The sequence below is a fragment of the Meleagris gallopavo genome, chromosome 6 (genome assembly GCF_905368555.1).
Source record: "Meleagris gallopavo chromosome 6, MGAL_WU_HG_1.1, whole genome shotgun sequence".
In the NCBI taxonomy this organism is placed as follows: Eukaryota; Metazoa; Chordata; class Aves; order Galliformes; family Phasianidae; genus Meleagris; species Meleagris gallopavo.
Window position 1 is genome coordinate 33,109,281 of NC_139409.1, and position 23,091 is coordinate 33,132,371.

A 23,091-nucleotide genomic window follows, 5' to 3' on the forward strand; every position below is an offset into this window, starting at 1 on the left:
TTATGTAACTAATGCTAAAATGAAAGTCCACAGCAATTACAGACCATTTTTCCATTACCACACACTTACATTTGTAAAGTCTCCACAGATCCAAGTTTGAGAAGAATGCTTTTTTGTTACTGCTCAACAATCATATCTGATATTTGAGCAGTGAGAAGACAGGATCTCAGCCAAGATTTTTATATCACCTACATAAAAATGCAAAGGCCTGGGTACAGAATTAAATACTTCTTGCTTATCACAAACATATGTAGGTCTATTTTATTTCCTTTATGTGTACTCTGAAAGGTTAAAATATCTCTTCAGTGTATACATAGAAGCAGTGTTGTCTATTGGGTACATTACTGGTCTTAGATTTCTAACACCTGGGTAGTCTATCTTTGAATTTGTGACAGGCACCAGAGAAAGCCCTGCCATCTCCTTATCACCAGAAAGATATAATGGTAATAGAATCAGCTGGATGGTATTATAATCCATTATAATTATAATTGGCTGAACTTGATGATCTTGAAGGTCTTTTCCAGCCTAAATGATTTTAATAATTATTTAGGATTGTGTTTTATGGGAATAATTAATTGTAAGCTATAATTTGCTGGTAGTTTTCTGTGAGACTTTCAAGAAATTGATTTTTCTTTGTCTTCATGTACCCACAACTGGTGCCCTAGTTTAAATTGGATCCACCTTCCAGACTGCTAATTACTCCAAGAGCAACAGTTGACCAAAAAAAAAAAAAAAGCCAGGCAGAAATACAGGGAGGGGTATACACAGGAAAAAAAAATCAGGCGGAAACTTGAAGGATTTGTAAGACCTTGTATATGAAAGGGGAAGCTTACTGTGCCTAGTATGTTTGTTCTACCTACTGCATGTCACAATATTAAAAAAAAAAAAAAGCGAGAAAATAAATATAAAGAAAGAAAAGCTGTAGAACATATAGTTTACTCTCTACAGTGGATTAAGCCCCAGGAAAACCTAGCTATGTTTTACTCTACAGAACATTCAGGAAGGCTAAATAGTTCAACTTATCCCCCAGCTGCTGACCCTCAAGAAATCTGTGGCCCTTCAGAGTCACAGATGTGAATGTGGAGACCCTCTGGGATAGCTGTGTTAGAGCTGAAACAATCCTGCAGGCAGCCAGGACCAAGGTCTTGCCTCTGTGCTGCAGTGGAGTGCTCTCTCCTTGGGCAGGTTCCGGGATAGGAGCATCCCCGCCAATGGGTGGCTGTGTGTGGTGAGGTAGGGCAGCTGCTCCATGCACTCCATGAAATGAGCTGCTTAATGGATATTCCCTCTTGGATGGGGCCTATCATCAAAATATTCTTAGGGCATTTCTGTGACTTCCCAGGAGCAAGGAACTGAACTGCCCCCAGCCAAGAGCTGTGCTCTCACTAAGTGATACACTGAATAGGTGAGCAATCTGTGGGTATAGGGCAAAGGCAGAAAGGGAGAGAAGAGACACAATACACTAGTGAGAGCCAGGCAGCACAGGAAGGCATGGGCCAATTCTCCTAAGAGATTACTTCAATTTGCAAAATACAAAAAATGTAGGTAAAGACTAAATTCAACTCAAAGCATTTACAAATCCAAAGGAGGCCTCTATTCTCCAGGGGTGCTGTTTTTATGTCTCTGAATTGGATTCTGAAGGTTGCAATCAAAACTTTTCTTGGCTTTAGTTGCAGAATCAATGCATGTTCTGTCTCTTTTTAACCGTTTAATGTTTAGGTGGAGTGAAGTCAAATCAAGTTTCCCTTTTAATACGTGTTTATTTTTTCATTATAACCAAGAAGCAACTATAGACAACTTAAAATGTAGCAAGATGAGATTCTGGGAGGATATTCAGAGGGGAGAAAAAAAAAAAACACCACCTTGAGGTACTGTTCTTCCACTCTGAGAAATGTGAACTCATCCTTATCATACCCCTGTACATATCTTTGTGTTTTAGAAGATGTCACTGAAGAGATCAAAGAAGCCATCAGCTGTGATAGGAATCTTTATTTGTTGCCATCCCTTCCTGAGAATTTGTCTTTGCTTGTAAATTTAAAGACATTTGTTTGAGAATTTTGCAAGCTTGTTAACATGACCATAAGAGGATTCAGACTCAGTTTTCGTAACTTCTGAAGTAAATTTTGGCAAAGTGCAGCATTGCAAGCTATTTGCACTTGTTCCCAGCATAGAGTGTCTGAGGACTTCTACACTTGTTGTTCAGTTACCTGCAAGAGTACCTGTACAGTGGTAAAGAAATTACGTATAGCTAGAACTGTAATTTGGCTCAAGTAAATATTAGCAAGAGTCAGATGCCATATTTGAGAAGAAAATCTATCACAAGAACTTCATTAATATTATTTAAGCGTAGTAGAGAACCCTGATTATTTCTTGTATTTCCATCATTAATCAAAAGTAGTAATTTGACTGGAGACATGGTGAAGCATTTAGAAAAGGTAGCATAGACTCATTAAATACTTCTTCAACTGGGAGACAAGATCTTGATTTGCAAGAGAACAGCCCTAGTGAGGTAACCAAGTCTGTTGTTAAATGCATAGATGAGACACAACAGGGTTTCCTGAAGTTGTGGGCTGTCTTCTGCCCCTCTGTCCAGACTGTTGATGAACAACTTCCAGTACTGATTTCTATGCTGATATCCTGGGACTAGACACTACCTCTTCCTCAACTGAGAAAAAGCTGTTCTTGGCAGACACCTCCAAGAGTACAAAAGCAAGATGCAACCTTGAATTATACTGGATATCAGCTACCTGTTACAGTTTCCATTTAGTAATACCCACAGCAACTTGGTTCCTAAGGGATTTATTGCCTGTGGCTACAAGAGTCCTCTATATGGGATTTCCATGCTGCCTCTTTCCCCTGACTTTATAAGTGCCCTAGACACTTATCCCCCATTTTATGTAGGCTTCTATGACTGAAATTGCCTTCAGTAATAGTGCATGACATAAAAACCCACTATTTGTAAATTCAGGAACCTTTTCTTGCCATTGTGGCTTAGCATGTATGGAGGCCTCACCATTTATGTTGCTGAAAAGCTATTAATAGACCTATTGCTCTTATCAGCTCCTTAAGTTCCTGCTTCTGGTTTTGAAACAGAAAACTATTTGTCTAGTTCTGATTGTCTGAATTTCACATGTTTTCTAATAGTATCTGCCCTATCTATCATGCTAATAAAGCAAAAAGTCTTGAAATAACAACAAAAGTACTGATAGTACAAAAAGATACTAACATTGATGTCAAAACCAAGAAATGATAATCCAGATACTAATTTTATTTGTATTCTTTCCTTAGCATTTCTAGGTTCTATGGGTAGACATGCTACAAAATGAAATAGCCTTCAGTTGTGCCGGGTGAAGTTTAGGTTAGATATCAGGAAAAACTTCTTTGCAGAAAGGGTTGTTAAGTGCTGGAATAGGCTCCCCAGAGAGGTGATTGAGTCACCATCCCTGAACCATTTGTGTTTAAGAGCCATTTGGATGTGGTGCACAGGGACATGATTTAGTGGAGGGTTGTTAGGGTAGTTTGGTTAGGTTGCAGTTGGGCTCAAAGATCTTTGTTTCCAACCTGAGCAACTCTGTGATTCTAAAAAAAATCTGTTTCAGAACTGAGAAGATAAACATGTAGAGTAATATCCTTAGCACTTATCTCTGCAGCAGATGCCTGCTTGTCTTGACAGCTGTTGGAATCTCTGAACTTGCACATGCATGTAGCCAAAGCCTTCTCCTGGGACTGCATCTCCTAGCTGTGCCGCTTTAGTACTGCTTATCTATTCCTAGAGCACAAAAAGTACGAAGTGCCCTGCCACTTTGGCTGCTATTGCCGTCATCAGCATGTCCAGTGTGTATCAGTTGTGCATTGTGTACCTTTGTCCTGGGAACAGCCAAAGACATTAAAGAGTATGGAAAGTTCTTACACTTCAAGTTCAGGACTGTGGCATTCCTGAATTAATGTACTTTGTGTTAACAGAGAATCTCAGGATAGTTGAGGTGGAAAGAAACCTTCTCTCCAGGCCAAATAGTCAAAGCTGTCTCGTCCCCTCCTTGAATGTTGGATGCTCCTGTCCATTTGCTGGACTCTCTCCAGCCTGTCCATATCTCTATTGCGCTGGGAGGCCAGATCTAGTTCTTTTGATAAACTATATGATACTTCTGTCAGCCCATTTTTTTTCAATCCTGTTAAGGTCTCTCTAACTGGCACAACACCAATCTGATCTATCAGCTGATCCTTCCAGTTTTGTATTATCTCTTCATCCAGGTCATCAATGAAGATGTTGAACTTTATTGGGCCCAACAGGGACCTCCAGTGTGTGTCACTCACTCTTATGTATTTCTTGAGGAAAGGAAGGGCAATGAGGGAGTAGCATCCTTCCTTTGTCCTCCATCTCTGTCATAGCCAAATCCTTTCCTCCCTGTCTCCTTTTAATCAAGGAGCTAAGGATACTCTGGGGTAAGATGCAACAGCAGAGGACTCATCTCTATGCAAAGCAAAGACAAATGTGAACAAAACTTCAAGACCTTGTTCCTTTAGAGGCTTCCAGATACATATCTGTTAACTGATTTCTTACCCTATTAGACTTAAACTGGTGAAGCCACCTAAAATTTTGAAAGTGAAAATGACTTTAAGCAATCTCTTTCTATATGTTTTGCCTTTCTTCTTTACCAGAAATTCTGTAGGTCATCTATTCCATGACCTGCTCTTTTCTTTTAGAAATCTCTAGCTGATGCTGTCATTTGCAGAGACAATGCTAGGCCCTAATTATTTTAGAAAGACCTAAAAATCCAGATATTACAAGGCAAGCTCGATTCCAATATTCTCAATACATTTCTAACAGCCTCTAAAGACTGAGTAAAACAAAAAGCATTTCTTTCTGAGGAGTCAGTAGCAGTATTTTTTTCTGCCTGTTCATTTTCATATATTACATGCATACAGTGACAAAGGAAGAATTCAAAGAGACTCACTTTAATGGGGAGGCACATCAATGATAGGGAGTTCTAGGGGGTGATTTAGGGACAGAGCTTAACTTTATACACTCTAAATCATATCTCTGAGGAGCCCCTTTCTTTCCATTACCTGTAGAAGAGTGCAAGGAGATTAGCCTCCATCAACACTCCACAGAAGATTGCATATGACAGCAGTTAGGAAATCAGATAGTTTAATGCAGCCATTAATTAAACCAAAATATTAAGCCAGTTTTACTATACATTTTCAGAACTGTGACTGAACTGGAATTTCAATGTTTGGAAGGGTTTTTGCAATCAATTGCATTTATAGAGGCAACAAACTGCTGACAGCATCTGAAAAATTACCTCTTGATGCCCTTAGCACACTTATGAGAGCCAAGATGCTCTCTTTTCCTAAGTGCTCTTGTGGTACAAAAGAAGTGGTTTGAAGAACTGTCATTCCAAACAGTACATAACTGTAGCAGTGTATAAATAGAGCAGGGTGAGAACTTAGTTAAAATATTTACACATGCTATAAGATTTAATGTTTTCCACAAAATGCTATTTACAAAAATGTTTGACATAGTAAATAAAAAAAAAAAAAAAAGAAAGCACTTAACCCTTGGGCCATGTGTCTGAGCATTTCCTGATATGGTTTCATGGTGGCAGTACAAGGAACCATAAATCCATGGAAGACACTGAGGTAAATGTGAGAATTGGATGTTCTTGGGCTCCTTCACACATGGACTCCAAAATCGTGGAAGAAGGCTGATGCATTTTGGTTCCCATTGACCAGGGGTGAGGAGAAAGAATTGTACCAACATTTTATCAATAGTCAAGAAGGCAACACAATGGGTAGTACTCTTTTTAAATTCCAGGCTGTAGTGATATTTATTTTTTGTATAAATCAGGATCCAGCAGCAGTTTGGCAGGTTATAAGCCGAGATAGAGATCTTTGTGTATGGAATATGAATAAGCTTCTCATATGAGTTACTAAAATTCCCAAAGGTCTATTTAGAAGGTTCATCCCAACCAGATCCAATGTTTATGTATTTTAACTGTGATATTCTTCTCTAAATTATATTTTCTGTAATGATAAGAATCATTCTGTTTACATTCATTCTTAGCATTAATTTCTTCTATTTTTTGTTACTATGAAGTGTTCTATTAGAATGTACGTACTTTTATTAACATAGCAAATGTAATAAGATATCACAATATAATGCAAATGTGGGACTATGACACAATTCAGCTAAGGATCACAGCCTTCCTCCATCATTTTCTCCATCTGTAATTGTTGTAACAGAAGCTTATTGAGACAGAAGAATGAACTGCTACTTTAATGACTTTTACTGAAAAGAGCAAGACCTAACATGCAAAAAAAAAAACTCAGCAGGACTGCATGAGTTAAGTAGACTGGTTAAAAAAAACATAGGAAGATGAGCTAGACCACTCCAGTGTGTAGAAAACTTTTTCTTATTAACAGCATTTTATTCAGCACCAGTCAGATACTTATAAAATACTTTTATCCAAATTTCTTTTATTTTTGGTTGATAACACTTTTTTTCTCTTTTTGCCTACTAATGCCCTAGGATACCTCAGTGGTATTTATTAACGTAATATCAGTGTTTTGGCCCCTAGTATAGAAATACATATTAGATATGCAGGTACTGAGCCATGGAAACATCAATTTTCAAATGAGGAATTTGGGGGGACGTATTCATGGCTGCTGAGTTACAACAGATTCAGCCTTGTGGCTGGGCTCTGTGCCAGCCTTATGATCCCTCCCATATTACCAGCCATCAAGGGCATGAAGTCGCTGGTGGGGATGTCAGCTTGAGGCAGTATGAGAAAGCTGAGATACCAGGAAAACCAACTGTGTGAAAGGCAGGTCTGAAGCAGCTTGGCAGCAAGTCAGCTCCTCAGTAGTAATGCTTGTATTAAAGATACTCTGCCTTCCACGCTTAATAGTAATAAAATGTGATTGAAGACAAGTTCAGATTGCACTCTGTCTGATGCCAGGTATTTAATATTAAGCAGTTTGGGGAGTTTTGCTAAAGCAAAGGGGATTTAGATTTATTTCAGATTTTCATAGTAGAAACTTGCTGTATGGCCTGGAGCCTCTGAGCCAGAGGAAAAAGGCTACTGGAGGTCTGATCTTCCTTTCAGCAAAGAAATTCATGATTCTTCGCATGCTTTTAAAAATTCTTCCACTGTAGAAGGACCTACCCTCTGCTGCAACACCAGGAAATCCCTGTTTTGCCATGAAACTGCTGCAGGGTCCAATATAATGATTTTTTTAAATTTTTTTTTTTTTCCTGAAAGCATGGAACTCCATACTCCAATGATGATAAGCTCTCATCCTCACTCTGTCTCATACACACATACATACTTTCAACCTTTCTGTGTTTGCAAATATAAGTTTGCTATGAACAGGAGGCTCAAAAACAGAGAAGGAAATTAAAATAGCTGCAAGCTATATATTGGCTTTTTTGTTATTTAGAGAACCTAAGCCAAACCAATTATATTCAGAGCCTGACTCACGATATTTGAACACTCAATGGCATATCAGATATCCTTGGGGATCCACGTCATGCTGTGTCTATCACATAAAACCTGTATTAGATTAATACACAACTCTCCACCTAGAAGAGAGTTAGAGGGACAGCCTTTCTGGTGCACATTTTTAATTTACTTTTAGATGATGGGAAATACAGAGCCTCTATTTGAAGCTGTGATTAAAGAATTTATTAGTTCAACAATTCATATCACTAGCTAACAGCACACATGCAAGTACGTGCTATATTCATTTGGATTCGCATTTGCATGGATGGTTTTTACCTTCAACAGCCATAGCCATTTGCAGGATAAGAATTGTCAATAAAGTAATCTGTATACTTAAGGAAATAAAGCCCTACCTGGAGCATAAACAGTGAATTTCAAATTCAGAGCCATTGGCATAAAGGATTTTGAGATGTGTCTACAGGGTAAACCTGCTTTTGGAACTCAGTTTGGGCAGCAAGAAGAAATTACGCTGCATCCTTCCACCTTAATTTATGGCCTGGGTAATGATGGCCTGGGAAAGCAGCTCACTGGCCAAAGCCTGCACACAAGTCGCATCCTCCCAGGCGCTCAAAGTTACATCCTTGCAGCAGCAGCTGGGGGTTGTTTTAGACTTCTTCCATCTCAATCTCTTATTCTATTTCTAGGAGAGGATAATCCTTTGCAGGCAAACTTGTGTGCCTCTCCTAGTGCTTTGGTGACCTCAGTTTCCAGTGCTTCATAGTTTCCTGTTTGGGGAAGCGACAGAGCAGCATCTTAGGTGCAGCGGCAGGCTGATCCCAGCTGGCTGCAAGACATCTGCATTTTGAATGCTCGTGAGTTCCCTGACCAAGTGAGCATGGATGGCAGCGAAACATCTGCAAGGAACGGTGTATGTTTCTCCCTTCAGCTGCTGGATATGGCTGACTGATTTGAGCATGTTCTCTGCTAGGGCAGCACAACAGTCCTGGCTTTGTGCTGCTCCACGCAGCCCACGTTGTTCCCTTGCTGCAGGGAGGAGGGGGAGAGGAGAGGGAGTTTCCCTGATGTGATTGCTTGAGTCAGATACAGTTTCTATAAATCTTTTCTTGAGGAATTCAGTTCATTAAAGCCCAATTAGACACTAATGGCTTGCTTTACCTCATTAAGGCTAATTTAAAATAGCACTAACAGCAAACTGCTCCCAAGGATTTACAGCCAGAGTTTTAGTGATCTATGAACAGACAGATACTAAGGCAAAGGCTGTTGCTTTTCTCTCACTTACACTTTTCAGCATAAATATTCATTAAAAAAAAAACTTACTAAACCCATAGCCAAACACGTAACAAATAAGTTAATAGCAAATATGGTAATTTACATGCAACTCTTCTTTTGTTTCTTTATTTGAAATGTAAATATATTTTTCCTTGTGCTATATTAGGTGAAAAGACTAAGAGAAAAGAGAATAGCCTTGATATTTTTTTTTTTCCTTTTCCATGAAATTTGTGGTCAAAGAAAAGAAAGTTCCCATAGAATTAGCATTTGCTTGCATTGCAACTAATGTGTAGACAACAGCATTTGAAGATCAGGTTTATTTAGCTTCTGGAGCAGTTTCATTTGCATGAGTCAGTGCGTATTCGAAGGAGAGATGTGTGGATGTTATGAAATACTCAGAATTTTGAGAATTTTTCAGAACAAGGATTGTGGGTACCAATGACCCAGGTAGCATACCCAGCACTTTCAGAGGCCCCCATCACTGTGATTGTGAACGTTAGTTCTTCTTATTTCCAAACTGAAAACAGGAACGACATTATCTGATGCTTCAAACAAAACACTGCTGCAGAAATGGCTCCATAGGTATGGCAGGAAATCATCTACACACATTTATGTGAATCTGTAACTCTACTCACTTAGATAAATTCAACTTGTGTGCCCAGAGGCACACAAAAAAATGCTCATTCTTCTGAGCTATATCTCCATATCATTCAGAAAGCAATGTTAAAATGCACTTCATCTGGAAAAGGATTCTTTGGTGAAGTTTGTGGGAGAAGTCTAGAGATCATTTTACATGGAAAACCTGAAATCCATCATACTAACTAGGTGACGTGGAGTCTGTTCTCACATTTAAAATTAATTTCCATTTTCCCTACAGAAAATTCAGTATCTGAAAAATTTTACACGTCAACTAAGGGGAGATTTTAGCAGCCAACATGCAGAACAGCTTTTCTTCAGCACCGCCTGCTCTTTACCCCCAAACCTTTACCCCAAAGTTAAAATCAACAGTTAGAAACTTTTGTAGACTCTGAATGGTGTGGTGTGGTGAGCAGCTGAGCCAGACATCCTTCTGCTGCCAGGAGGCAACACCTCGCTCTGCTGTTCTTCATTGCACCCCCCTCCTCTCTTTCTGCTGCCCAAGCTTGAATCGGTCTCAATAAGAAGGGAAAACAGAAGTCAAGAAACTAAACAACGCCATCAAGATCACATAATAACCCAGCAGAAAAGGGCAGACCAACATTCTGATTTACTTTTTTTTTCTTTTTCTTTTTAATTCCTGTCCTTGACACAGGTCTGTGCTGCACTTTATCTAAATAATCAGAGATAGGCTAGTTCACAAAAACAGGAAGAGGTAAAATAAGCAGATGGCTTTTTTTTTTCTCCCTCCTTTCAGGAAAAAAGTAGTAAAATCAAAGGAGCCGATTTTTTGCTTATGTTTGGAGGAAGGCATTGATCTACAGATCGTGTTTCAGTTTGACAAGTAATACCAAATAACATCCAGGTTGTGCAAGTCAGAGATGAGTGAGGCAGTGTGATTTTTAGGCTGATGTCCCAAGGGTGGGAGCTCAGCACTGGTGGTGACTGTCTGTCTCTTCTTTCTTTACCGAGTAAATTTTGTATCCTATGGGCAATTTCATAATATCGTAGAACACAGTCATAGAATATCCTGAGTTGGAAGGGACTTAGAAGAATCATCATGTCCAACTCCTGGCTCCACACAGGACTACCCACAAATCAGACCATACGTCTGAGAGCATTGTCCAGACACTTGAACCCCAGTAGCTTGGGACCATGACCACTGCCCAGAGCAGCCAGTTCCACGCTCACTGATGAAGAACCTTTTCCTAACCCCCAGTCTGCCCTTCCTCTGACACAGCTCCGTGCCGTTCCCTTGGGTTCTGTCGCTGTCACAGACAGCAGAGCTCAATGCTGTCCCTCCACTCCCTGTGAGAGCTGCAACTGCCATGAGGCCTCCCCTCAGCTCCTCTGTTCTGGGCTGAACAAACTGAGGCACCTCAGCTGCTCCTCATGTATTTCCACAAAACATTTGTGAAAGACAGTCCCTAGAGAGAGTGACACAAGAATGAGTACTCAAACAAAAGCAGGGATTCAGACTGGGGTTACTGGGGGGCAGCGGAGAGAGACAGCGATATTGTAGAAGGATTTTTGGGCTGCGGAGGTGGTATAATGATATTGCAGTAAGGTAGGAGGGGGCAGGAACTGAAGCTATTACACTAATGAGCCATAGGAGGCAACATTATAGGAATCCAGTTTTGCTAATTTTGCTGTTTACTTTCTAGAAGAAAAAAAGAAAAAGACTTTGTGGCTTTTTGAAACAACCTCAGGTGTCTGAAATTTTTCATTCTAAACCTTTATTTTTGAGTGACTATCCACTTTCAAAGAGATAGAAAGAATGTATCTGCTTCAGTCATTTCTGGTGGGAAATCCTACATAGAAAGTAAGTGTCAGAACTTTACATGATTTTGACTCTTGCATGTCCACTATTTTCTACAAGAAAAATAAACCCGTCAACCCACGACAATGTCTGTATTTATTTTGTCCTCTCAAGGTAAAGGTTTTTTCACTAGTGTGTTTCTAATTACTAAAGTAAATAGATCCAAATTTTGAAACCAGACACCATAGTGACTGATCTAATTGTCTTCCAACGACTTGAAGTCAACACAGTACCGCTCCTGAGCAGTGTGGTGAGTTCAGGAGAAAGCACAGAGCATACCATGGTTTTGGCCCTTCAAAAATTCATGATCAAAGTTACCATGAAACAGCTTTAATATTTTGAGATCCATTCAGAAATAACAATAGCAAATAATCCTGGATGAGTCGAGCCCGAAAGAACAGGAAAATATCAGCTTGCTCTCCTTCTGCCACCTTGCTTAGGAAGATTCCAGGGGTTAAATACATCTATCCATGGCAGAGCCCCCACCTTCAAGTTCTCTGCACTGCCCAACACTAGGAGCTGTGAAGTTAGTAACAAACAGCAAAAGCCAAGCGGTATCAACTTGCAGAAGAGTAAGAGCATGGACATGGTTTGTTTGTATAGCAGATTGTATGAAGAACACCCCACTCAGAGTGTTAAACTGCCCCATCCCCTTCAAACAAGACAGCAGCTAAAAAATGTAAGTCTGAAGGAAGATTTTTTGGCCTCCAAGCTTGATAAATTAATGCAAATTAAAAGCTGATCTGTGACAAGGTGTAGAATCAGGGCCGCACATTTGTATTGCTATGCAGAGGTATGTAGGGGTAGAGTGCCTCAGCATCAATCAACAGAGGAAAGGAAAAAGACTCCAAGGCAGCTATCGCCCGAAAAGCCAAATGAAGCCCTTGTAGGCTTTCCTGGGGAGGCTGGAACACTGCCTCATTTATTCCAGATGTAACCTACAAGACTCATTTGTTCTGTTGATGGCTAGATAGCATATTTCATAGATGTGTCTCAAATGGTAAGTGACTAGCGGTTAAAAATAGCAGTCATACAAGCACTGTTCACATCAGCAAGCAAAAGATGTGGGATCATGCTTTACAAGAACATCTTTTGTTCTGGATTCATAAAGGCAGAGAACATGTCAGCAAGAAAGGCATGAGATGACTCCGCTTGCTGGCTACACGAGTTTTAGCTCAAGAAAAAAGCAGCAGCTTCTCAACATTTTTCTCTGTAACTTGCCAAATTCTAACTTCTCTTACTCTTGTGTTTCTTATTTTTAACTATAAAATGAAGATATTCTATACATCATTCAACTTCTGCAAGACCTGATTTGTTAGTACATACAGATTTTCTCTGATGTTGAAAACATACAATGACAGACCTCAAGAAACACTGTCTTAATTCTAGAGTTTCTTATTAACTACTGTGCTGAGATTGTCTTGGAACAAATCATAATTATTATCCAGACATCTTTATTCAGCATGCGAAGATTCATGGGCAATCTTGCAGAACTACATTGCCACTTTCTACTCATAAAAGGATAGCTTTTTTTTTTAAATCAAGACATTTCAGCCTACTAACCATAACTTCTTATGTTTAGTAGAATTTTAGATTAACTGCAGCATCACATACATATATAGATATAGATATACATATTTCATGAGTTTTCCCCTTCAGGTTTGATGCTTATCACTTTGAAAAATTATAAAGACGACTGAAAAGACAGCCCATAGGTAAGTGCAATATAATTAACAGAATTAATCAAGGTTAACAAGTAAGGGAAAACAGATAAAACGGCAGCAACAGCTAATATGTTAACATTATTACTTAAATTTCAGTCCTTTTCAGAAAATCCTACAGTGAGAACGCAATTCGAACATAAGGTTTAAATAAGGAGGTTCATTTGTAAATACACTTTGAATCTTGCAGATCAAATGAGATAATGCTGATGAATCTGTTAAAGAAGCAGAAATTTGATGGGGAAAAAAAAACGCAAGAATTTTTAATTTATTTCAGTGGTTGAAATCTAGATTATAGTGGATTATTCCCACTGTACATAAATTCTTAAGAAACATTGCAAAGGAAACAGACGTTCTATTCTTATTTTTTTCTTTATTAAAACAACAAAATAAACTTTGCTTAGCTGAAACGTGCAGTTTGGGGAAAATAAGATAAAGCCATATTTGCTGCCTTATTTATGTGTGACTGAAAGACATACATTTTTTAACTGCAAAATCAAAGTCAATAGTTCAGATGAGCATAAAACTAAGCATGTTATTTCCCTCTTCAAAGGTCCTTTCTGGAGAAGAAAAGCAACTCTCCCACAACTTCAACTCATGGATTGCTCCTGCGGTAAACTTGAGAAATTATGAATAATTCTAAGTTTTACTTTACTTTGTCATAATAGAAAAATACCCGGTTTTGTTTAAAAGCATCTGAGAATTAGGTACTATTTATATTTCAAGTAAAACAAATGATGTATTCCAACATGCCTTTTAAGTTGGACATTGGCAACATAACTTTGTGGACATGAAAATATGTTTTGTGAGTTCTAATGAAATGTAAGGATGTGTTGCGTATAGCAAATAATCATGTAAGTACTTTTTTTTTTAGTTTCCTTAAGAAATATTTCTGAAAGAAGCATGACTCTTAGCAGCAAATCATATGATGACAAAATTGGAATCAATATTGCATAGATAATTCTTCAGGGAGCTATTCATGGGAAGAGACGGAAGGAGAAAGAGAAATATATTGAACAGTAAATGAAAAAGAAGAAACTTTGATACGCAAAATGGAGTGTCTTCCACTAAAAAAAAAAAAAAAGGAATTTTCTCTGCACTCCCAGCTCCTTCTGGGGAGAGGCATTTACCTCTTGAACAGATGAACAAAAGGACTGACTAACCGAGGTGCAATTTTTCTCTTTACAATAAATTTAATGTCTACATTCCATTGTTTTCTGTACAAGTACTGACTGAAATTAGGAAAATCATTTGGATTTTCAGATTTTAGTGTGCTAATTGGGTACAGAAACATTAGGACCTGCATAGTAGGGTGAAGCTGCAATTAGCAGAGATTTAATGAGCTGTGTAATGATAAGTGACAGGGCTATGTAACTTTACAGACATAATTTCCTGACTAGATGAACTCTTAAACACTGCAATCCTACATCCCACCCCAAGGCACATTAACCTTTCTAGCTGCCCAAAGGAGAAGAGGCTGCCTGCAAAATTTTTAGGACCAACACAGTATTTTAGCAACAGGAAGTTCCTATAGTTTCAGGGCAGTTTCTCACTCTGATCAGAGTGAGCATGCCCTTCCTTGCTAGTCTAAACATTTTTTTCTTCTTTTTATGATCTAGTTTATGTGGATAGAAGAGTATGTTTGATGACAAGAGGATCCTCTGAAGTAGCCACAGATAGGATATCAAGGGCATCCAATATCCGCAGCCACATCAAATCAGTTTGGGTGATGGAGAGTATGCACAAAGAAAGCTGATAATGAAATACCCCATAAAAAGGGGCCAGAAAAGCAATCCAGGAAACAAAGCATAAACCAACAGTAGAAAACTCTATTTGTAATGTTCACAAACATTGAGGAGAAAGCCTGCTTGATAAGCGTGGTCTGAGAGTCAAGCGATCTGAAACCATTAATTGCTTCAGACTAACCATAACTTTTGACAGGTCTGACTCTGCTGGTCTTAGCACGAGGGATGTTAAGCTAAAAGAGTTATTTAGAGACAATGAAGTCTTTCAAACCAAATAAAGAGAATATTTTACCCAGAATTTTAATCCTTTTAGGACAGATAAATCATAACACATGCTATACCTTTGTGATCCTTCACTCACAGCTTGCTTCCTTCAGCACGTAGCACGTATTCGTTGTGGCTATGATAAGCACATCTTGGAGCAGACCCTGAATTTACCTCTGTTCTGTTTTCAGCCAACTCACAGGACATCCTGTGATCTATCCTTCCATTTTAACAAAGTTTATGGTGAACATGACTGAGAGACAATGCAACTGAAGAATACCTGGAAAGCTGCAAAATGCCTAGATATTGTTCCTATCAAAATTTCAGCAGACATAAAAAATACCAGGATAAATGGATAATAAAAACTTAATTCCTGCAAGAAATGTCTTTGGAGACATTCAAGACCTTGATAGATAGTGACACTGTGTGCTCATGCATGCAGAAAGAAGCTGGGCTGAGCAGTGGGTTCCCACTTGAGTCATTGTCCAGGATTTCTGCATAAGTCATGAAAGCATCAAACACCTGGCATGCAGCAGGAAGACCAGCAGTACAGGTCACATCTATGGAAAATATGCATAGATTATATATGTGTGTGTATATATAGATATATAAGTACGTAACACTGTTTCAGACTTCAAAACTGAAAACAATTTTTGAAAGTGAATGGCAAGAGAAGAAACAATGAAGAAAACAGATTAAACACAGCATTCCCCAAATGCCACATCCTGTCCACTGTTATTTATGTGTAATGGTGGGTCTATAAAGCTAGAAATATTATACCTTTGATATGCTTATCAAAAGCCCCATGCAGATAATGATTATTCGGATACATAGTTGAGAAATTTGGAGGCTGTGCTAAGTACTTTTTGTTCTGAAAAGCTGACCTAGACCTGGACAAGTGCTACCAATGCTTAATTTCAGTATTGCCAACAGCCACAACTATATCCTGCCCAACAGTGCATCACCATTATTTAAATAATTATTTGAAGAGGAATATGTGCAGGGCATATCTCAGCATTTCAAGGCAAGAAGTTCTTTGCTCTAGAGTTCTCCTGTAATCAACTTTCTTCTGGTTTGTCAAACCAATAGGATGGGCTGCAGTGAGGGCTCCAAGACACCGCTTCCAGCTACCAATGTTATTCCTGAGAGCACCTCTCTGTCTCTGCTTGTCTGGAAATAGGGAAAGGAATGAAGGACATGGACCTTGCTGTGATACTTGTGGCCATGCTGCACACTGATGTGATGTACCAGACATTATTGTTGAGGGAAGGGCAAAGCCATGCTCCATCTGCCTAAGGAACATCCAACCCATGTTTGTCTTGAGAAAGGACAGGTGTTATGAAGAGGAAGCTCCTTTCCAGCACTACTGTGCTCTGAGGGGAGTGAAAGAGTGGGAAAAGGAAACAACTGGGGGCCTGAGACATCAGGTTATTGTTACTGCTGTTGACCTCGGCATGTCTATCTCCCTACTCCTAATACATTCTCATTGGGAAGCTGCATCTCCACAAAAATCAGAGTTAATGGGCTGCTGATAGGCCTTGTTTTTCTTTATTTCCTCACTTATCTTTACTGGACTCTCACTTGCACACTTCCCATACTCTGAACAAATGCTTTTCAGGGTGGATAACATCCAACTATGACAAAAGCTTTCAACAGCCGTCTCATGTCCCAGCTAAATAACTCAGTCTGGAGCACAAAGACCACAGAACGAAGTGCCAGTAACAATTACATGCAACCTTTCCCAAATAACTGCCGTAACATTCACAGCTACCCCTTGCCAAGTAACTGGAGTGAACAGCGGTGCACCACAACTCTTTGGGAGATAAGCAAGAGTCCCACAGTCCACACTGGCAGACTGCAGAAGAGCAAACCACTGCTTGTTCCTGGATTTTGTACCATGCTCATGTACCAGTGACACAGCATAGTAATGCGTTTGGATAACTGAAGAGTTTTCTGTGTTAACATTGTCCATGAAACCTTCCTCAGTTAGTTACAGGAGTTTGAAGAATACAGTGTTCCTTTCACCCTTTTTTTTTCCAATTCAAATAACAGCAGCCAAACTTTTATGCCAGAAGATTAAATGTATGAGAATTAATTCCCGAGGTCTTTTTCTAATTTCAATATGAACAATGCAGCCAAAGTTGTGTGAGAGTCTTGAAAGATGGCCAATTTGCTCATGTGCCATATTTTAATAACTGCCTAAACCTGTTGGCGTAATATTTCCTTGACAGTGGCAGCTAAAAACATCTTCTGAAAAAATCTTGATACAAATCTGTAAACAATACAAAAAAATTCTTAAACAGTTGTGAGAGGGAAAGGGACTGAATTAATTCTACTGTAGAGGCAGCTCAATACAATCATGTATAAGAAACTGAAGAAAAACACAGCCTAACTTCTAAAGTATAGCATAGGAAATAGTCCAAGTTCATTATCAGTGAAGTAATATAAATCAATTAAATTAATCTTCTGAAACATGTAACTTAAGAAAATGAAGCAAAGAATTCATGAGGTTTTTGATCCCTCCAGTGGAGGGAGTCTGATTTAGTCATCTGCTCTGTGAGACATTCCAGCCAAAAGTCCTTCTAATGCAGCACTGCACTTAAAACTGTTGTTTATTGACATAGGTAAACTGATGGAAATTACTCTTCTCTTGTTCCAGCATGAGAGACTCATGGAGAAGAGTAAGTTACCATTTGGAAGTAATCACCTTCCTTCTGTTACCAACCTCTTGTTTCTCCCAGTAATTCCAATAGTCCTCCTAAAATAAAATGTATAGCCAAAATAGGGCTGCCTGGCAAGCTTTTAGGTCAGTAATATTACTGCTTTCTTATACAGCAAAGGAGTTGCATGTATTGATAATGCTTCACCCTTGAGAGCTCTGAGTTTCCTTGAAGTTTAATCTCAGTTTGGATTTCCTGAGAGTGTGATGATTATTCCTGTGATAATTATATGAAAATGGAATATTTTGTTCTTTAATGACTGGTGTATACACAATCTCACCTGTGACTTAATACTACTTTATATTAGAGGACTTGAGTTTTTACAGTGGAAGAATTTTTATATATACAGTCTAAATAAAAATATCGAAGAATGGTTCTTCAGTGGTTCTTTGAAGATACATACTGTGAACTGTGTTCCTGCACATTGTTGGGATGGGTTTTGTAGCTCTGGCTGCTCTTTGGTGCTTTACAGTAGTGTGAAGCAGTGAGTACCCAGCACCTGTGACTATCAGTGATTTCTTGCAGTGCAGTGGCCAAGTAAGGGCCAGCACTGAGGCTCACAGACCTTGGGTGCGATGAAGAAATCAAATCTCAGTAGCTGCAGAAAGCTCAGCTTTGCACTTGGGCAGGCAGACACTTGTTTCTGACACTTGTAAGAAATGGAAACTTCTATATGAAGGGCCAAAATCAACAACTCCATGTCTTTCAGAAGAGCGAATAACATTAATTACAACAGAAACAGAGAGCCTGAGAAACAGATATTTTCTTTCCATCCTTTCTTCCTCATTTCTTTCCATCCTTCCACCTTTCCTCTCATCCCTATTCACAATTAATGGCTACATCCCCACTGAGTAAATAAGCCAAGAGCAGGGCATGATTTCCATCACCTGCTCCATTCTGGCAGTCACCAGCACAGAGGCCAGCCCTGCAGAAGGAGCTGCTTGCCTGGGAGGGCAGTCTGGATGCAGTCACTAGGGGCTGTGGAGGAAGGGAGTGGAGATGTATGGATACAAGATGAACCAGGATGCTTTGCTGTAACAATACTGAATAGCCTTGGGCATCTTAAATTTAGTAGTGTAAATGTAGCTGTTGAGTCTAGAAAGTACATAAAGAGGTAATTTTATATGGCATTAAGAAATAAAGTCAGCTGAATGGGAAGCAGAGTCTGTGAAAGGGTAAGTTCGTCTCAGTGAGAAATGGGAAAATACGACTATTATGCACTCCCTGGAGGCAGCTAGTGCATGAGATTTCACTGATTTTTAATTTAATGCGATGTTTAAAGGTCTATATTGTTATTTAGATCAAAGAGGTTTTTATCCAAAAAGATTACGTTTCATTAAAGAATTCTTATTTAATTTTTACCCCAAGTAACTATTAAATTCATTCGTATCATAGTTTCCTCTGGATGTTGAAGGCAAGTACATTTGCACTTAATGAAATACTTGAAAGCAAAATTTAGTTCATAAATGAGGAAATGGGGAGAGAAGTGACTGAATTATTTCTTAGTAAGTAGTTTGCTCTGAGAGAAGAAGTTCACTGAAGCTAAGAAGCATGATGACGGCCGAAAATTAATTCAGGCACATGAAAAAATGAAGCATATTGCACAGTGCTTAAGCTAATTGCAATCACTAAGTTAAAACCCCTTCTGGCTTTCAGACTAGCCTGGACCAGTTGCTCCACTTTGTATTTACATTCTGCACAGATAAGCTGTGCAATACCTGCCCCAGCAAGCACTCAGACAGAATCCGTGTGCTAAGTTCAGTTCTTTGCTTCCAGCTTGCGGCATACCGATATGTTTTTTGACAAGGATTATGCTCCATTTGGAGGACAAAACATCCATCACTCAACAGCACATAAGCTGTGCAGCTAAGAAGCTTTGTAATTAAGAACCCTCGCAATTGCATTCCATAATTTATTCATAGTATCAATTACAGAATTCCTGGTAGAGGAAGTCAAACTAATTATATTTTTAAAAATTTAAATTAGTTTCTTCTGTTCAATTAAGGCAAGCCAGAAACTCTTTGGGGTACCCACACTGCCAATGGCAAATTATAATAGCTTTGCTACAGAATGATCTGATGCAGCAGTCAGTGGAAGAATGCTCTTTGCAAAACAAAAAGTCCTCTAAATCCATGTTAGCCAGTTTGGCCTCGGGGAGTGATTGCTTAGCCTGCTTTTTTCCTGTAAAACACTGAATTCTGAAACTTTTAGAAACAAAACCCAAGAGCAGTATATGTCTTTCAGGATGATGAATGACCTCTGTAGCCTGGATGCATAAATACAGTGATGGCTGGTCAGGTGTAGTCAGATGAGGTGTACTCAGGGACATTCACCTTAGATACCAGCAACCCTGTGTGGCTGCTGGGTCCTCCTCACTGATGCCTAGGGAGTAGAGAACAACCTTTTCCTTAAGACAGGCCCCTAGAACACATGAGCCAAGGGGATGGATTCATCCCTGCATTCCCGGAGCGAAACCTGGTTGTGCATTGATGTCCCCTCATGCAAAGCAGGTCTCTGCCATGACTCTACAAAGCCAATGATGGCTCAGGGCTGAATTGGTGGAGCCCACTTCACACCCCACATCACTGCTTCGCTCCCAAATGACCTGGTCCCCTTTCCTTCCTCTGTGCCAAGGACATATTATGGCATTTAAGCTTTCATCTGAAAGGAAAACTACACTACTTATATTAGTTCTTCCAAAGAAGAACAGATATATTGCAAGGAGAATGGTGCTACCAGGAACACTGCTTGTAGAGAATATTGTGGGCACTTGCTGATGTAATTTCAAGTATCGGATAAAAAAATGCTCAGTATGGCCTTCACTTGAGCCTGTTCATGCCCTGATAAAAGAGCAGTGGGCCCCAGGACCCATCCCAGCAGTTATTACAGGACATTCCTTCACATATCCCACACAGTGAGCTGCAGCTTGCTGCATTATAAATCCAGCTGTATTTTTAGGTGCATTAGCAGTTGCCTGACTACAACTGAGACTGGTCAGAGGTCAGACATTTGGTAAAGATTTTTTTATTCCTCCTTTCTCCTAACAACTATAAACTAATTTTCCAGATATTTCACCCAAAACCTCAGGGCTTTAACCTTCATCTCCCAATTTGGAAGGCTGATTCCTTTCAGGGAATTTTCCAAGAGAATTAATACACTGCCAAGCAGTTCAGTGTATTTCCTGGTTGCCAAGTGAGTACATTACCAGATCAAGCAAAACCAACACCTTGCCTTTGATCCATTCCTCACAATACATCAGTGATCTTTGGCAGAAATTCCCAGTCTCCAGATCATTGTGTGGATGGCCAGGAAGCGAGATTCAGGCAGCAGGGCAGCTTATTTCTGCACGAAAGCAAGTCTGGAGGCTACATGATTAAAAGCTCTTGTATCCTTTAATAAGCTAACAAGGCTTTATTGTCTTCATCGTATTTTCAGTTTAAGTTATGCAACTGTAGTCCAGTTATGGAAAGTGCGGTTTCTCACAGGGATGAATTTATTCAGTTCTGGGAGTAATGAAAATTGTGCAAAATCACTCCAGTCTTCAGGCCACTGTTGTAAGGGAAATTTGGTGGGAAAGTTGCTGTAAATAAAAGTATGCCAAACAACACAGTCTCTTTCCCGCATCATCATTTAGAGATTCAAAAGTATATTATGAAATCACAACATAAATAAGAAAAACCTCTTATGATTCTTGAAATCTCTCTTTAACACTTTGAAGGCGCAAATAATTTGAGGAGTTTCATTGCGTTTGTGCTAGAAGTGAGGAAAAAAACTGCAGGAAATTCCCTTCTGTGTTCAGGAGGATGGTGCGTTTTCTGAAAATAAGAAATGGAAGAATTTTTTTCAAAGCAGTCATGCTTCAGATACTACAGTCACAATTTCTCCCAAGGGAAAAACACCAGAGAGAAACAAAGATGTCATATGTATTTTGTCTTCTCTCCCACTCTGTGAGAAGGAAGGAGTAAGCACTTATTTTTTGTTTCATGCATGCCATGCAATTAATTGAAGCTAATGATATTAAACTCACTTTCAGCAGTATTTCAGCATGCCTATGCTCATTTGAACCCCACACTCATAAGGCTGGATGTATGGTTTTGTTTCTGGGCCCTGAAATGAGACAAAAATATGTAGTTTGTAAAAAAAAAAAAAAAATAAAAAAAAAAGAGGTGAAAGAAGTTTAAATTTAAATTTTAGTCTTTTAAATATCTCTTTATAGCAAAACATACAGAGATTGAGTTGTCTTTTATCTTTAGTCAGTCAGACATAAAGTCTTCTATCAGCTGGGTCAAATATCTCTTCTCTCGGATACAGCATGTATAATTAGGACTTGAGTAAATACTTTGTTTTCCACTTAAAAAAAAAATCCATAGAGAGTATAAACACAACATATGGGGACTGTAATTGGACACATCACTTCAGCTTCTAATTTCATCTCCAAAGCGTAAAAAACACCTGAGCAGTAATTTTCAACAATGGACTTCAGGTGTCAAGAGAAGGCCATAGCACTTAAGCTTACTCATAACATTTGTGAGCAAGTTCACAGCAATCCTTGAATGACCCTTACTGTATGGGAAAGTGCCTTGACAAAAGGTGAAGCAAAGGAGAGGTGAGACCATGCAATTACATTGCTCTATCTCTGATCTATGTGAAAAGGAATGCCTCTGAGCTACAGACAAAGCTCTTGTATAAAACATGATTAGGCTTGAATTTAAGAGATATCGAGAAGCTCATTAAAGCTTCAAAATGTCTTTACTGAAGGTGTTTTATGCTCTAAGCTTTAACCTAAATGCATGCATAAGCTCAATGTTAAGTGTATGAGCAGTTCTTTTGAAATGAATTGAACTGCTCCTACGCTTGCATCAACATACAATGACATGCATGAGTAGAAGGCAAGGATAAAGTAAATTTTACAGTAGCTGCATTTCAGCTATTTCCTAACACTGGTTGAAGAAAAAAAAATATTTGTTTGCATTAAGTTATGTTTTTTTTTGCTTGTACACCAAGTGGTGTAGCTAAGTCATTTGTTTGAGTTATACTCAGAGCTTGCATGGCAATAAAAGGAATTATAAAAGTTAATCTATTTTGCAACATTCTTAGAAAGGAAAGGAAGATGGATTTCATTATTATATAGCAAACCTGATAATATCTGGTAAAACAATTACTGTAAATCAACATGAATGTCTACATTTAAAGCACAAACTATGGAAACAAAATTGTCTCCTACTTAAATCTTTTTTTTGAGGCGGTGGGGGCGAGGAGAAGAGGGGTCATTCTCTGATGAAACTTAAACTTGAATTTCATTCCAGATATTAATATAAAACAACTGTTTACATTTCTTATACCAGACACACAGTGAGAGAAGAGAATGCTCTCATTATTATGCAAAGTGCTCCTTCACACCTGGAAAGAACTGCATTACTTCTTAGTTTATGCGGCTTCCAAATTTACATTATA

At 38.9% G+C, this 23,091-nt stretch overlaps 1 long non-coding RNA gene across 1 annotated transcript; it reads left to right on the forward strand.

Annotated features, from left to right (window-relative positions):
• Positions 1 to 12,114: 12,114 nt before the first annotated feature.
• On the forward strand, positions 12,115 to 17,998 carry LOC116216755 (uncharacterized). Its single transcript, XR_014883925.1, has 3 exons — positions 12,115 to 13,521; positions 13,783 to 14,075; positions 15,109 to 17,998. It is a non-coding gene; the product is annotated as an uncharacterized LOC116216755 (long non-coding RNA).
• The last annotated feature ends 5,093 nt before the right edge of the window (positions 17,999 to 23,091 follow it).